The 15,491-nt window shown below is 57.3% G+C and overlaps 1 long non-coding RNA gene across 1 annotated transcript in view; it reads left to right on the top strand.

The window, feature by feature from the left end:
- The window catches only part of LOC115299153, a 19,758-nt gene extending 7,021 nt beyond the window's left edge, over nt 1-12,737 (top strand). Inside the window, exon 4 of the long non-coding RNA XR_003912012.1 lies at nt 12,160-12,737. This is a non-coding gene — a long non-coding RNA (uncharacterized LOC115299153). The remainder of the gene's footprint in view (nt 1-12,159) is intronic.
- The last annotated feature ends 2,754 nt before the right edge of the window (nt 12,738-15,491 follow it).

Raw genomic sequence — 15,491 nt, 5'->3', positions numbered from 1 at the left:
GCCCAGTGTTGCAGACGCAAGTCTGGGCGCTCCTTTTGATGCTGTGTTCGGAGTTTCAGTTTCGGTTTCCCCTTTCTCTAATAATCATTTGACTCTGTTACCTGGCAACCAACCTGGGTCAGTTTCCCGCCCCAAATCCTATACAGGTGTGGATTATTTTCTTAATAAAGGGGGCTTGATCAGAAACACTTGTCTTGCCTCAGTCTCTGGGCGCCCCTTCCTGCCCTACTCTCCCTCCCTCCCTCAGGAACGGACCTGATTTACCGCCCCGCCAGCCTGGGTTGGAGGGGACACCTTCTTGCAGCACGGCTTGACCGCACGTATCATTCTGGTTCGTTGTTAGCACCTGTGGCGTTTGGAGGGTGTCATTCTGTTGTCTTTGGGCCTCTGTCCGCTCTGTTGTTCCTCCTTCGAAAGCGGTCCTTGCAGGATTTTCCTTCTGTGTTTGTTGTTCGGCAGGTTTACGATCATGTTCCTAGGGATTTATTTCTTTTAATTTCTCCTGCTGACGACTACTTAGGATTGACGTATTTGTAACTTGGTGTCTTCTATAAACTTTGGAGCATTATGGACATTAATTTTTCAAGTCCCACTTTGCCTCTTATTTGTGTCTTTTCCGAAATCTGAGACTTCCGTGATGCGTCTATCAAACCTTCTCCCCCGATCCTCTGTATTAGATTCTTACATGTGCTGTAAAACACAGGACTCCAAAATGTAGCTGTAGTTTTTCGTTATTCGGCGGTTTCTGCGGGTCAGATTGTGAATCTGGGGGCAGCGCGGCGGGGTGGTTCTGGGCAGGATCTCTCACGACCCGGGCCTGCGTCGCCTGAGGGCTGTGGGGTCTGCCTCTGAGCCCACTCTGGTGGCTGCCGGCAGGCCTCCGGGCTCGGGCCACAGGACTGTCTGAGCGCCCTCCGGATGTGGCAGTTAGCGTCCCCCACCCTGAGGGCTGTGAGGGAGCTGGGTACCCCAGAAGGGTTGGGCTCTCCGATCTGCTGGCCTCGGTTGTGACGCCCATCTTTTCTACACTGTTTCGCTGGTCCCAGGGGCCCACCGTGGTCCAGCCCAGGAGGTGCTCACAGCTCAAGGGTATGACTCCCAGGACGCAGAGCCCTCAGGCTGTCTCCTGGCCACTTCCTTACTGCTCCTGGGCGGGTGTCGCCCTTTCACTCTCCAGGCTTTGTTCTGCAGGATCCTTTTGAGGCGGGAGTTTGTCTTGTATCTGTACCTGGTGATTTTTTATTGCGCACCAAGCTTGTGTTTGCACAAGTTTTAGAAATCCTTGAAGCCAAGGGCGATGGCATTTTCCCCCAGCGAAGATGGACATTTGCCCCCAGCAGGCACCTGGGAGCTCGGCGCTCAGGGCTCCGCCAGCCCCATTTTGGAGACTGAGACCAGGCCAGGCCGTTTTGTAATCCTTGGATGAGCGTATCAATGTGTAGCTCATCTCTGCAGCGGGGTGCGGCCTTGGGGTCCCCACTCTGAGGGGACGCGCTCGCTGGAACTCGGGGCTTGTCACTTTGGTGTCAGTAGTGACACTCACTCCCAGCTCCCGGGCCAGACCTGGTCCCCTCCCTGGGCCTCTCCCCTCTTCTGTCCTGGCTCATCTTTTCAGCCCCCTGGAGATGTTCTCAGAATTTTGTCCTGTTTTTCTAGCTATTACTGCGGGAAGGGGGTCAGAATTATGTAATTTGCCGTTGCCGGATGCCTTACTCGTAATTTTTTAAATGGTAAAAAAAAAAAAAAAAAAAAAAAAGATGAAACGAGTGGTGACTGTTTCACGGCCGTGGGAGGCTTACACCGGCGGCGGCTGTCCGGCGGGCCCCGTGGGGAAGCGGAGGGGCCTGCGTGGGCGGCTGTGCTCTCTCTGAACGTGATTGCGGCCGCGGCCACTGCAGCGGGTTGGATGAACTTCCCGGCGACACGGTGGCTGGCGCTGTGGAGTGCAAGTTCGACTGGGCTGCCGAGGGTCGGTCTCTTCCCCCGCCTTCCGCGGGCTCCCCCAGATGCTGACCGCCCCCACCGTGTCCCTCTCCGCCCCCTGCGCGGCGGGGGCTCGCTCTCAGGACCAGAGCTCCTTGCCACCGAGGGCGCCCCGTGGAGCACAGCCACTGGCGCACCCTTACCCGGGGCCATGGGTGAACTGGTGCTGGTAGTTGAGGTGGGGACTCCAAGGGGAGGATCAGGTTCCAACGGCTCATCCGAAGTTTGGGTTTAAACTGGGAGGCGTCTGAGCAAGGCCGTCCAGGCGGCATGCGTGTGCAGGCCTGATGTGCAGGCCTGCGGCCGTGGCTACAGGGGAGACCGGAGACAGCAGGGGTGGGGTGGGGGGATAACAACCAGGTCAGGCAGGGGCTGCGAGTGCGGAGCAAGAAATAGGGCTGGTGTTGCAGCCCCGTGGAGTCTGGGAGAGAAGGGTCGGGGTGGGAGGAGCCAGAGGAGAGGGGAGGCTACAGCTCGCTGCAGGGAAGGTCCGTATTATGAGATGCCTGCGGAAGGCAGGGAAGGCCAGTGGGTGGCTGGAGTGGCCTCTGCGTGCGCTCAGCGGAGAGGCCAGGAGGCTGGGTGGTCACGGGGTCGTTTGGGAGGGACACGGAGGGCTGTGAGCAGTGCATACCAGAGGTGGGGAGCTCAGAGAGGGGTCTAACGTAGGGCCGTGTGGGTGGGAGGCACCTTTACACCCCATGCACGGGGTCCGCAGAGACCGGGCGCACCCCTGTGTCACACCCAGGTGCGCTTCCGGGCCCCTTCCTCCCACACATCTACCCCGTCCGGGTCACAGCCTACCTTGCTGAGGTGAGAGCTGATGTTGAGCCCCTGATAAAGGCGTCCCCAGAGGCGGCGGGCTCCTCCCCAGTCCGCATGTTGGAGATGGGCGTTTCCGGGCTCCGCTGACACCAGGAAGGCCAAAGAGCTCCTCTGCTCGGACGACGAAGGACACCTTGTTCACGCCTGGCACGGGCGCCTTCCTGGCATAGACCTGATGCGCCCAAGACAGAAGGCGCCTGGTGAGGAGGCCTGGAGGCCAGCAGTCGGAGCCCCCCTGTGCTTGTCACTCCCGTCCCAGGACAGGCCCTGGCTGCCCTTGGGCCCCAGGGGCTGGCGGGTGCTGGGATTGGTTTCTCCTTCCCTCCCAGCAGGGTGGGGGAGGTCTGCTCTCCTCCTGCTGCCCCTGCAAACCCGGAGGGCCCAGTTCTTAAGCCTCTTCCCTTCTGTCCTTAAAGCAAACGAAGCCCCTTTGATGTTGCTGCCAGTGACTACAAAGCTATGAGTGCAGGGCCCCCGTAAATTCTGGCTGGAGCTTTGGGGCAGAGTAACCGGGTTGGCTCTGAGCGGCCGAGACTCCCCCCAGCACGGGCTCCCCTGCAAAGTGCCTTCTAGATCCCGGAGAGGGTCAGCCAGGCGCATCCAACCTTGAGGCTTCCTGGCTTCCCGGGGTTTGGGGTCTGGTGCCCTCCCACGCCAGGCCCTCCTGGCCTGCAGGGGACCCCTGGGGAGGTGACGGAGGGCTGGGGTGCTAAGCCTGTCTTTGGGGACTCTGGGCGCAAATAAACTGGAATGTGACTCGTTCATAGGCGGGTGCCCTTCGCAGCTGGAGCTGGCAGGCGGGGCCTGGAGCGCCTGGCAGCGCTTCCTTATCGGAGGGCCCCCGGAGGCGTGGCTGCGCCTTTGGGGCGCGTCTGCAGTTACCTTTGACACGCCTTTAAGAGCCAGTGGGTTTTCCTCACGCAGCTTTTCCAAAGAAGCCTGGACCCGTTTTGCCTCTTCTTCCACATCTAGGTCTCCAGGCCGGACATTACGTCGTGTGATGTTACCTGGTGTCCCTAGCCAAGGGTGGGAGGGGTGAGTGCTCCTGCGAGGGCGGGAGGTGGGGGCCTCGTGCACCCCCCCCCACCCGGGGCCCACGGTGGGTATGCCGGACGAGCGCACAGCACAGCCCTGGGACCAGGGTATGGCAGACGTGGAAACGTCACGTGGTTTTCCTTTTTGAGGAAAATTAAGACTTGAAGGCTGGGGATGTGAAGGCACAAGTCTACAGAGTTTTCCTGCGGCGCTTTCACCTCTGGAGGATATTCAGACCAAGAGCTGACAGAGCAGACCTCCCCCCTCTCGGGCTCCTGGATGAACACGGGAAGAGGCATTCCGGAAAGGGGACTGGTTCTAGGAGACCCAGGGTCTTGCTTCTGCTCGGCTGACCAGGGTCACAGGGGCCAAGCCCGTCCCCTTCCCCTCCCTGTCCCTTCAGACCCATGGGGGTCCCTGGCACTGGCCGTCACCCGCTCTGCACTGGGGGCGGATTAGACGGTCTCCAGACTCAGATGCTGGGAGCAAGGCTACTCCCGCCCACAGACAGGACGCTGTGGAGCCAGCCCGTTCACCCGCGCTTCAAGAGTCACACTCTGACCCGCTCATCAATTCTTGCTTCCCGTTGAGGTCAGAAAAGCTGGCTTTCCCTTTCCACAAGGCATGGGTTTCAGTGAGGAGAAGCGGATGGGGTATAGGGACCCGAGATGGCGAGGGCCGCTGGGAACCTCCCTACCCCGCGAACTCCCAGGCGTAGACGCTCTCCTGGACCGTGTGTTCCGCTGCTAACGGGGAATAAGCAGGTGTTCCACTCTGCGGCTGGTTCCCAGCTTTCCTCACCTTCTACGCAGAGTGCGCGGGTTCCTACCCTGGCGAGTACCAGCGAGACGCCTCAGGAGCGTCCGTAATAATGCGCAGTGGACGGGGACCGTAGCAGGACGCAGAGACCAAAAGCGTAAAGACCGCTGGCAGTGGTAGACACAGGACAAAGATGAGAGCTAGTGTAGTTGTGAGTTGGGTGTGTAACTCTGCTCGTGGGTTTCTGCCTCACTGACAAAACTATGCATAAAAACAATCCAGTCCATGATTCTGGATCCACAGCACAGTCACTGACAGCGCGTGTGTATGGACGGTGTAGGAGCAGTTTTTGTTACTGAAGTTAGGCTGGTGCACACTGGAAACGGGGTGTTAGAACTGCAGGGGGTGTGGGGAGCACAAAGAAGACGGCTGTGGAACATGCGCGAAAGGAAATAGGAGTTAGGACGTTTAGTAGGAAGTGCCCAGAGCGGTTTAATTCACAGAGTCTCAAAGTGAATGGTGGCCACCAGAGGCTGGGGGAAGGGGGGGGCAGCAGTGTTTCATGGGGACAGAATTTCGGTTGTGCAAGGTGAAAGAAGAGAAGGACACCTGGGCCGCTCAGTCGGCTGAGCGTCTGACTCGATTTCAGCTCGGGTCCTGGTCCCATCCAGGGTGTCAGCACCACGCCCAAAGCGGGGCTCGAACTCTTGAACTGCGAGATCATGACCTGAGCCGAGGTCAGATGCGTAACTGGCTGAGCCGCCCAGCTGCCCCGGAAGTCTGCTGTGTAATAGATGCAGTCTTTTCCGAAATGGTTGATTTGTTTCCTGCGTTTCTCTACCCCTGTGTTTCATTTTTGGTCGTCTGGTTTGGTCCCCGTCTTTTCTGCGGCGGCCGTCCTCGTGTGTTCGGTGACCCCTCCCCGTCTATCCTCGGAAACAAAACAGGAGCGGGGAGGGGAACTGCTAGCTTTGTGCGTGGGGCCCGGCGCCATTCTGGGCTCCCAGGCAGGGGACCAGTCCGAATGCGGGCAGCTTCGGTTCGTCGAGACGAGGGGTCTCCGCCTTGCTGTGTGACTGCCTGCGTGTCCTGCGCTTCCCCGGGGGACCCTGGAGCGGGGACAGCGGAGGCGCCACGAGCCATTGTCGGCCCACCTTCACCCCCAGGCCTGTCCAGGACCCTGTGGCGCTCAGTTAGGTCCCTGCTCAGCCATCTGCCTCCAAACGCACGTCACAGGCTCCTTCAGCAGAGTTCGAACACTCTTATTTCCTCTGCTGTCGGTTAGCAGTCTAGGACAGAGAGCGCTCGCATTTAGCTTTCTACTCTTGTGCCCGTGTGCTCCCTTGGTGACAGCGTCCTGCTGAGGCCCCCAGGGCCAGTGTCTAGTGGTCAGCCTCTGACGTGTCCTTTCTCAGCGGGTAGGGATGGGCGTTCCTTCCCCCAGGCTAGCAGTAGAGCTGTCCCAGCCTCCTTCCCGGGGACTTTTAAGGTGGAGGGCGCCTCCTGCTGAGTGGAGGTCTCCGTCCTGTGGTGGCTGTGCGGGAGCGAGGAGGAGAAATAGCAGGAAGCAATCCGACAAGAAATGGATCCCAGAGAGGTTGAAGGACCCGGAGAGAATGTCCAGAGACCCCCCCCCCCCCAGTCATTCTCTTTGGAAGCCCTGTCCCCATCAGGGCCCCTCAGTGTCCTTGGTCTTGAAGGTGCTTGTCCTTCTGGGGTGGGGCTGGGTGGCCCAGGAGAGAAGAAAGGGAGGAATCCTTAGGTTCTTTCTGGAGACTCAGGGCAGCGTTGTTTGGAGTGACTCCCTGGACTGAGCCCACAACCTCGGCCACAATACCGTTGAGAACGGCGAGCTGAGGGTTCCCTCGGGACGTGCCTTTGCTAACCCCTTTCCTCTCTCTGCAGCGTGCTTTTGTTCCGTTTCAATCACCAGGTCAAAATGCTGTTGGTTTTCTGGGCTGCTCGGATGAAAATAACTCCACAGGCGGTTTGCATGAGAACTGGAGAGGGTGCCAGATAGACCAGTAACCGAGCTCAGGGCGACGGGACCACGCAGGGGCCGTCCTCTAAGAGACAGGGTGGCCCCGGGACAGAGGCAGAGGGAGCTCTTCGCAGGTCGGTCAGAAAGTCACCGTAAAGGAGGTGGCTGCCGTCAAAGTAAATGGCGGAGAATCAGGGTAGAAACCCCGACGGAGAGAGAGACTCAGGCCAAACGCGAAGGTGTCAGTGTTGTGTGCGCCGCGAGGGCGGCCCATTCCCAGCCGCCGGCACCCTAACTCCACGCTCACCGCGCAGGCATCTCCCAGCCTCGGCTTCTTGACTGACTTCCCACCTGTTATGAAACAGGACTAATAGGGGCGCCCGGGGGCTCAGTCGGGTAAGCCTCCGGCTTCGGCTCCGGTCCTGATCTCGCGGTTCATGGGTTCGAGCCCCGCATCAGGCTCTGTGCTGCCGGCTCAGAGCCTGCAGCCTGCTTCCGGTTCTGTGCCTCCTTCTCTCTCTGCCCCTCCCCTGCTCACGCTCTGTGTCTGCCTCTCAAAAATAAATAAGCGTTAAAAAAAAAAAAAAACAACACCTGAGGAATAATGTTTCAATGAGATACATGATCCTAATTGGACAGTTTGATGAATCTTAACAAATATGTATGCCCATGCAACCAACACCTCAAGATGCAGAGCATTTCCAGAAGGTTCCCTGCAGTCTCCGTTTAGTCAATCCCCCTTCCCCGGACTCAGAGGCCACCGCTCTCCTGACCGTCCCCGGGATTTGTCCCGTCAGTGGGGTCCGAGGCCCATCCGTCCGCACTGCTGCAGGTGGGGGCGGGGCTCCCTTCTGCTGTGAGCACAGCCCCCTGGGTGGACATAGCCGCCGTGTTTGTGTGCTCCCGGAGATGCGTGCTGGGGACGCTGGGACACGGTTTGGGGCCCTTCACAAGACCGTTGCTGAGAGCAGCCGCACGTCCGGGGACACAGCTTGTGTGGCTGTGACCCGAAGAGGTGGACCCTGTGAGATGCGGAGGGAGGACAGCCCGCTTCTTTCTCCTTTGTGGCTCAGGTGAGCGCCAGGGGCCGATGCTCAGGAAGGTGAGCAGGACGAGGGGCTTGACGAAAGCACGCCCTTCGCTGTGCACGCGGTGCTGGTCAGGCGGACGGAGGGGGCACTCGCCCAGCCGAGGCGCACCAGCGCCAGGGGGAGGCCCGGGCCGTTCTCGCCGTGGGTGAAGGCGTCTTCCTTGGGGTGCAGAAGCTCCGCCTTGGGGAAGGGGGGAGAGTTTGGCAGCTCGTGACAGCAGTTATGGGGACGCCGCAGACTGGAGACCCCAGACCAGGCCCCTCTGTGGAGAGTCAGCCACGAGCCACACCCTGGGTGAGCTGCCAGACTACACTTCTGGTCCTTTCAGCCTCCTTAAGGCAAGTGCCCACCGCCCGTGCCCACCGCCCCTGCCCCGGGACGTGCAGGGGGGTCCCTGCACTGCGCGCCCTCACCAGCAGCAGACTGGGAACCAAGGACACGACAAGGTCCCACAGCAGCGCGGAGAGCCAGAAAGGAGGCACATCAACACGGCGCCGACCAACTGGGTGCCCTTGGCCTTCGTGGCTCTCTCCCTGACTGTCAAGATGGAGAAGGAGCTGAACCGGAAAGCTATTCTGAAAGGCGGGTTGGTAACAAGGTCGTGCCCTTCAGGGCTGCTGCGAAAGGACACGAGGGGAGAGGAAGCGGCGTGAGCACAGCTGCTCACACCAGCCGTCGCGCCCAGTAGCGGTCTGTAGTCACGCGAGTCCCGCGTGGGCGGCCCGTGACACTTACTGGGCCAAGCTATCCTCTGAGGCCTCAGGGCCGGCCGAGGTGGGGTGGTGGGAATCCGCGGCCCAAGAGCAGCTCGGAGAGAGAGGAGGTTGTCCGCCAGCCCCACGGCCCGGTGGTGCGCCTGGTTGTGGGACAGCGCCGGTACCGTCCGTTGTCACCATCCCTGTTGTCCCTGTCATCACCGTCCGTGTGGATCCCCCTGTCTTCGAAGCAAGCAGCACCCGTCCTTGAAATCAAAGCCCTCGGGCTCCCCCTCTCCTCTTCCAGGTGGAGGTGCTCCGCCCCGTCTGCAGCAGAGCCGGGCACCCCAGAGCCTCGTGCCCTGGACGCCAGCCCCGCGCCTCCTGAGCGCCTGACCGCGGCTGCCCTGGACGCAGCTGGCCCCTCTGCTCCTCGCCCCGGCCTGCAGGGCTGCACCTGCCCAGGCCCACCGCCTGGCCTCAGCAAAACTTCCCTCTAATTGACTGAAGCATTGGGGGGGGGGAGTAAGGAAAAAAGGCGAGTCATTTTTTTTCAGCTGAGTTTTTGCCTGGAGGGTGTGGCCCCAAGAAGCCCCTGGCTTCTTCCCAGTCACTCCCGTCTGCGTAGAAGGACATGCGTGGTGGCACTGCACCTGCCCAAATCACAGAGTGACCCTCACTGCCCACGTGGCCTGCAGCGCCCGGTCTCTGTCGGAACTCCACCGGCGCCTTCAAGGTCTGGCCGCACCGGGGACCCGCCGCACCCCAAGCTGGCAGGTGCTCTCCTGAGGTTCGGAACGTTCTCCGCGTACGTCCCTTGCTGCGGGCCAGCCCCCGCTCACACCTCAGGCTCTTCCTCTGAAGCCTCTCTTCTCCAGTCCCAGGCTGAGCTGTGTCCCTGTGACCCCACAGCGGGACAGTCGCTATGCATTGCAGCTGTGGTCACTTCTCCTACGACCTCTGGGCGAGGGGTCACTACGGGCCGGGGGTAATGCTGTTCTTCCCGACGTGCTCAGCACACAGCACCACGGAAAGACGTGACCCACCCGGACCTCTGGGGTCCTCGGTGGTAAAGACACCCCCCTTCACGGCAGGAGCAGCGACCAGCCGCTCAGCCAGGCGCAGAGGCTCACGCCGCGGCCCGGAGGGCACACCCCGGGAGGAGGAGGCGCACTTTTCCTTCTCCCCATCTTCCCCTCTGCGAAACCGAGGCCTGGAGACATGGGGCGCTGAGCTCCATTTGGGGCGCCGTTTGGCTCCACCATGTTCCACATTTCATCTCTTCATCTAAAAATGTAAACGCCTTAACATTTTATTTCTAGTCAAAATAACACGTGCATCTAACGTTTAAAACCAGATGGTCATACAAGACTCGGGATGGGAAACGGCGGTGCCCTGGCCTGCCCTTCGCGGTCCCCGGGGCCTGCTCACCGGAGGCCACGCACTCTCCAGCCGCTCAGCTGGCGCTTCCCAGGATGGCTAACGGGCACATGTGCCTACTGACGTCCTGTTCTGGAAGCGGAGACTCTGTTCCTACCCCCGCCCCCCAAGGACCGGCCCCCTCTCCCCTCCCATGGAACACATCAGGAAGTCGGTTAAAGCAATCCCCAGCTGAACCAAGTGCTGTGTTATGGTGGCTGTCCTTTCTCGTTCAGTCTCCCCCTGCCCTCCTGAGTTAATGTCCTTCCTTTTCACACATGCTCAGTGATCTCTTCCTCTGCCACCGAACTCCCTCCGTAGAAGTGTAAATCCTCTCTTGGGACACGTCAAAGACAGCAGACAATTGGCCAGTTTCATCTTTGGCCGTGCCGCTGTTCCCCAAAAGGACGCACCCAGCTGCATCTCTAGGCACCCTCTCCCTTTCCTTTCGTCCCGAGGTTGGATGTTCTTTTGGGACGTCTGGCTCTTCCCTGACTTCAGGGTGCACCCCTCCCACAGCAGCCGCTGCCCTCCGGGGCTCACACGCACTCACGGTCTCCCGAAGTGTCTGTTCCTCAGCCACAAGCATGTCTGTAGGATACTGGGAAAGCCGAGGACCCAGCTGGGCACGGGCCGAAGGTTTCCCGTACGCCTTCAGGCTCAGTGCCAGCGGCACGTTGCCCCTGCTCTTTCCAAGTCAGGGAAGGTGAGGCTGAAGGTGGCAGTCAGCAGAGGGCCTGGACCTGCATCGTTGGCATCAACAGCCAGCTGCGCCATGAGTACAGGACCCTTTTCAGGAGCGTGGCGCTGGACTGTTGGCAGAGAAGGCTGCACTACAATACAAGAAAAACAGGACACGCCATTAGCACGGCCACACAGCGGAGCTGGCCGATGGCTGCGTGGCCCGCCCCAGCCTCACCCTCTCTTGGGTCTAATGTTTTGATGATGCTCAAAATTTGCTTTGACCTAATGATTTGATTCACATTTAATGGCAGAAAAAGGAAGTCACAGATTGGAAAGATCTGGAAGAGTAGCCTAAACAGATAGCAGTTGTAAGCATGATATAATTTTTTTTTTTTATTTAACCCACCACATTATCAGAAACTTTAAGTTGGTGAGGATGCAGAGTGCCAGCACTGGAGTTTTAATTTGGCACAACTTTTTCAGAAAACAGATTCGCTGGATGAATACCATCTAATTTAACACGCATCTAGTCTTTAAGCTAGAAACTCCGCTTCTAATACGTATCCCGAGGTTAAGTACACAGGAGCCGTGCGGCCCGTAGCCCCCGTGGCACGGGCAGTCATGGGAAGGGTGTCGTCATGTGCACTGAGGTCCGAGACCTGCAGCTGGGCCTGGGGTGGGAGAGCCCAGAGGTCAGCGCCCGGGGCTCCCCCTCGGCTCCTGGCTGGTACCGCGGGAACCCTGGGCAGGCAGGGGCCCTCAAGCCTCAGGGCCCATTTCCTTGTGTGTGCCTTGTCCACCCAGAGCCTTTGTGGGGAGAGGCTCTGTGCTCAGGTTTGAGTCAGGGGTTCCTAAGTTCCTGGCCCAAAATGGGAGTGTGCCAAGCATCCTGGAAATTTCCCCGCAGTGGACATGATGAAGGCCACGCCCACCCAAAGCGTTAGTCAAAAGGGGCTGCTCTTAAGTTGCCCGAGGCTGTGCCCGGAGACATACCTCCTGCGAAGTCTCCAAAGCAGAGCCTGGCCCAGCACAGCCCAGTTCACCTCCTGCCCGGGGTTGGAGAAGAGCCTTCTGGCGGGGCAGGCGGCCCCCAGCCCTTGCCAGCTCAGAGGCCCCTTCTACACACGATTCAAGATTGTGAAACAGTGGAGCCTGTCTCTTCCCAGCCCACGAAAACTAGTCTATTTTACAGTCATACCTTGTAGTGGCCAAAGCGAGACCATTTTGTGAGATGCACATCAATAAGCTTTTTTTTAAATAATAAAAGAACATTACAGGTTATCCATATATTTCATAAGGATGTTTAAAAACAACCTTGAGGCGCCTGGGTGGTCAGTCGGCTAAGTGTCCAGCCTCAGCTCGGGTCATGATCTCACAGCTCGTGAGTGTGAGCCCCTCATCCGGCTCTCTGCTCTCCACATGGAGCTATTTGGATCCTCCGTCCTCACCCCTTCCCCACCCTTCACTCCACTTCTCCCTCTCTCTTCTCAAAAACTATAAAACATTAAAATGAACAAATCTTCAACTCCAGGTGACAGGATACGTGATCGGTTTCACAGTGAAAGATGAAAACAGGAAGATTAAATGTGCTTTTTTTGACCAGTAGATTCAGTGCTTTTATTCTTTCTTCTCGGTAAGAAGGGCCAAGACTTTTTACTGTGACCTTTTCTGATACTTTCTTCCATAGGGTTAATCGTGGCCAGGAGTCAGCAGCAAGCCGCCTCGGAACTAGTGGCGAGAACACAGCGCGGCCGGAACCTGGCGGGGCCTCCTGTGTGCCTGGGCCCTGCACGCTTGTCCTCCAGCCCCTGGCAGGCGGGGGGTGGCCTGCCCTTCTTGACAGAAGAATAGAGGGATTCTAAGAATGAGCCCCAGACCTCCACCCTGGCACGCATTTGAAGCATTTGCTCCCCCCGGTGTTGGGAAGGACCGGCGGGCCAGGTGGAGAAGGTCCTTGAGTGAACATGTCCGAATGTGTTGACAGGTCCCCTGCCGCTCAGGCGGTGAGACTGACCGGAGTGGATCCTGAGGGTTGGGTTTCTGTGCCAGCATCTGTCACCTTGTTCCCCCTAAACCACACCGGAGCAGAGAGAGATGCACATCTGCAGAATCGCAACTCACTTCACTTGGTGTGGATTTAAAGAGAGAACATCACGTAAAACTTGAAAGGAAAAGAAAGGAAGTTAGGACAAGCATAATGAAGGCAGGTGTGGGGTGCCTGGGTGCTCAATCGCTTGAGTCTCCAACTCTTGGTTCAGCTCAGCTCATGATCCCAGGGTTGTGGGATCAAGCCCTGCATCAGGCCCCATGCTGAGTGTGCGTGGACACCTGGGTGGCTCGGTTGGTTGAGTGTCTGATTCTTCATTTCGGTTCCGGTCATGATCCATGGTTTTATGGGTTCGAGCGCCACATCAGACTCTGAGCTGACAGTGTGGGGCTGCTTGGGATTCTCGCTCTCTCCCTATCTCTCAGCCCCTCCCCAACTCGCACTGTCTCTCCTTTTTAAAAATAACTGAAAAAATAAAAGATTCTGTCTCTCCTTTCCTCTGTCCCTCCGTTAGTGCATGCTCTCTCTCTAAAAAAATTAACTAATCAGTTAATTAATTAAATAAAGAATAACGAGGGAAAAGGAGCTGCCCTCAGATGATACGCTGTTAGTGTAAGGACGCAGGTCCCACCCAGACTTCCCCTGTACTTAACGGGGAAGGTGCCGGCTTCTCCGGATGAAAGGGCGCACATTAAGGAGGGACAACTCCTGCGGCGCCCAATCGGGAGAGGCCGGCCAGATACCTTTGACCCTTCTAGAGGTGGGCTTAGTCACGCCCTACGTGGGGGTCCTGGGCCCACTCTGATTGGTCAATACTCTGGATGTTGTGATTGGCTCCCATAACTGCCAGTATTGATGGGGGGTAGGGATTGGATCACTGTACATGTGTCATCATTTCCTGTAACGCCCCCTCCCAAACTTATAAAAGCCCTGCCCTGCGTTTGTTCGGGGCGCTCTCTCCACGTGGCCAGGGGGTCAGTGGAGTCTGTGAGCCCGAGCTTAAGCCGTTAATAAAGCCCTTTGTTTTTACAGGCGTTCTGGGTCTCCCTGGTAGTCTCTGGTCTTTTTTGGGGGCGATATTACAAACTTGGGCACAACATTAGCAAGCATATTCTGGCTAGAAAGTTAAAAAAAAAATTTTTTTAAACGTTTATTTATTTTTGAGAGAAAGAGAGCATTCAAGCAGGAGAGGGGCAGAGAGAGAGGAGACACAGAATCTGAAGCAGCTCCAGGCTCCAAGCTGTCAGCACAGAGCCCAACGTGGGGCTTGAACTCATGGACCGTGAGATCATGACCAGAGCCATAGTCCGATGCTTAACTGACTGAGCCACCCAGGCGCCTTGAGAAAGCTCTTACATAGGCCCTGAGTAAATATTGAATTAACTGACCAATGGATTTTCCAAAGAACTGAGACAATGTTAGCATGAATAGATTTCAGTATTTTTCTCTAAAGATGCCATATGCAAATTAAAACAAAAATGAAATGTCCCTTAATATCCACTTTATGAGCAAGACTCATAAACTGAAGTGTAACGTTACTACAGCCCGAGGTCTTGTTTTGTTTGGCTCCGAGCTGAGAAAGGAGTTTACATTTTTAAATCGTTACTGCTAGATGGTTATCTAATTACGTACATAACACCCTCCATTATGCCACTAAAGCTGGTAGCGTGACACGTGTACTCTGGCTTTTCAAGAAGACGGTTGCCGAACCCCCTCCGGCAAAAAGAGGTATTCCTTGCTGGCAGCACATTGTTAGGAAGTCAAGAGACATTTTTATTCATAGTCTTGGGGTTGGTCCTTCCCCTGGGAATGCATCACGAGGAAACAGCGCAGCGGACTGCGGCGCAGTCCCCTGCAGCACAGCTCCGTGAAGGCGGTGCGGCCCAGATTCTCCCCAGCTCAGCAGCAAAACCCTTGCGGTCTCACCGGGTCCTGTGGGCCCGGCGTTCGGAAGGGGCGCGGCCCGGCGGTGGCGTCTCGGGCGCTCTCAGGAGGCCGCGGCCGAGCTCTGGGCCCGGGCGGCCGTGGTCTGAAGGCCAGAACGGGGCGGGAGGCCCCGCCCCCAAGATGGTGACACAGGTGGCCGGGTTATGGGCTGGCGCTCCGAGCGGGGCTTTGACAGGAGCGTTGGTTTCATGAACATGAATCGTTTGTGTAAAAGTGGATCGCAACGACGTGGGTCAGAACTTGACCGTTGCATCCCCGAGCCACGCTTGTTGACTTGGATACCGCTGTTCTAGTACGGGAAGAATATTTCCTCAACTTCTAGTGCTCTTCTGAATTAAATGGCTTGGGAGAGGAGACACATTTCAACTTAATTTGCATTATTAACATTTTCCCCATCACTTTCTTAATCTAGACAGTCAACAGAATGATAAATTAAACCCCGGTGTATAGTGTATGGTAGATTTCAAATTATTTCAAAGCACATCCATCATGCAGATTTAAGTAGATATAAATAACCTTAGGAGCACTGGTAATAGTGGGATGTAGCCAAATCATGACATCTGGTGTAGTACTATTTATGATATTTTGATTTATAATTTATCGTTTTATAACTGGCAGTGAGCTCCAAAACACAACTTCCTACGTGGTGACAGCAGGTAAGGTGTGTGTTGTGTGAGCGAGGCGGCTTTTGGAAAGGCGCTGAGGATGGGGGCTGGTCACCATGGTCCCTGGAACCCTCAGGCCCACCTCCCAGCCTCCTGGAGGGGGAGGGGCTGGAGATTGAGTTCAAGGGCTGGGGCACAATGATTTCAATCAGTCGATTGTGTCTATGTCATGAAGCTCCACAAAAACCCACATGGGCAGAGAGCCTAAGAGGGTTTCCGGGTGGGTGAGTGTGTGTGGGGGCGCCCGTGCCCGGCGTGCGTGTTCATTTGGCCCATGGATCGTGTCCTTTACGATGAACTGGTAGGTGTCAGTGTTCCTCTGAGCTCTGTGAGCCATTCGACCAAGTTAATTGAAGAGGG

This window comes from Suricata suricatta, chromosome 8 (genome assembly GCF_006229205.1).
Source record: "Suricata suricatta isolate VVHF042 chromosome 8, meerkat_22Aug2017_6uvM2_HiC, whole genome shotgun sequence".
Classification (NCBI taxonomy): domain Eukaryota; kingdom Metazoa; phylum Chordata; class Mammalia; order Carnivora; family Herpestidae; genus Suricata; species Suricata suricatta.
Note: the sequence above shows the minus strand (reverse complement) of the source record. Positions and strands in the feature narration are given on the sequence as shown.